Genomic DNA, 1,385 nt, shown 5'->3' with positions numbered 1-1,385 from the left:
CAATTGTAAATGGTATTGTTTTCTTAGTTTATCTTTCTGCTATTTCATTATTAGTGCATAAAAATGCAACAAATTTCTGTATATCAATTTTGTATTCTGCAACATTAATGAATTCATTTATTAGTTCTAATAGTTTTTTTTTTTTTTTTGGTGGAGGCTTTAGAGTTTTCTCTATATAGTATCATTGCTTCTAAAATAGTAAAAGTTTTACTTCTACCTTATCAATTTGAATGCCTTTCCTTTTCCTTGTCTAATTGTTGTGGCTAGGACTTCCAGTCCTATGTTAAATAAAAGTGGTGAGAGTGTACATCCTTGTCTTCTTCCTCATCTTAGAGAAAAACTTTCAGTTTTTCACCGTTGAGTATGATGTTTGCTCTGTTTTCTTAATATATGACCTTTGTTTTATTGATGCATATTCACTCTAAACCCACATTGTTGAGAGTTTTTATCATTAGCACATGCTTTTTATTGTCAAATGCTTTTTCTGTATCTAGAAAATTCTAAGATAATTATACGGTTTTTATCCTCTTTTTAATGTGATGTGTCACATTTTAAAAAATATTTTATTTATTTATTTGAGACAGAGAGTGAGACAGAGAGAGATCACGAGCAGAGAGGAGGGGTAGAGGGAGAAGCAGACTCCCGGATGAGCAGGGAGCCCGACTTGGGACTCGATCCCAGGACCCTGGGATCATGACCTGAGCTGAAAGCAGACGCTAAACCAGCTGAGCCATCCAGGCACCCATGATGTTCATATTGATTGATTTGCAGATTATGAACCATCCTTGCATCCTTGGAATAATTTGCACGTGATAGTGGTGATTGATCCTTTTAATGTATTCTTGAGTTTGGTTTGCTATTTTGTTGAGGATTTTTGCACCTATGTTGATCAGGGATACTGGCATGTAATTTTCTCTCTTTTTTTGTAATGTCTTTGACTGGTTTTGGTATCAGGGTAATGCTGACCTTATAGAATTAGCAATAATCGCGCCTCGGATAAACCTCATTGGCTACGATACTGCCACTGCGCAAAGCTGACCTTATAGAATTAATTTGGAAGTTTTCATTCTTCTATTTTTTGGAATAGTTTGGGAAGAATTGAAACTAGCTCTTCTTTAAATGTTTGATAGAATTCAACTGAGAAGAGATTTGGTCCTATACTTGTGTTTTGGGAGAGTTTTTTAAAATTAATTTCTTTAGTAGTAATTGGTCTGTTCAAATTTTTTTATGTCCTCCTGATTCAGTTTTGGAAGACTGCATGTTTCTAGGAATTTATCAAATTCTTCTGGGTTGTCCAATTTTTGGCATATAGTTTTTCATAGTATTCTTTAATAATCCTTTGTATTTCTGTGGTGTTGTTATTTTTTCTCTTTTACTTCTTATTT

General features: G+C 33.7%; 1 pseudogene; it reads right to left on the bottom strand.

The window, feature by feature from the left end:
* Window positions 1–970: 970 nt before the first annotated feature.
* On the bottom strand, window positions 971–1,036 carry LOC118525816 (U4 spliceosomal RNA; annotated as a pseudogene).
* Between the last annotated feature and the right edge of the window lie 349 nt (window positions 1,037–1,385).

Source organism: Halichoerus grypus, chromosome X (genome assembly GCF_964656455.1).
Source record: "Halichoerus grypus chromosome X, mHalGry1.hap1.1, whole genome shotgun sequence".
Classification (NCBI taxonomy): domain Eukaryota; kingdom Metazoa; phylum Chordata; class Mammalia; order Carnivora; family Phocidae; genus Halichoerus; species Halichoerus grypus.
The sequence above is the reverse complement of the archived record's forward strand: the minus strand, read 5'-3'. Positions and strand labels throughout refer to the sequence as shown.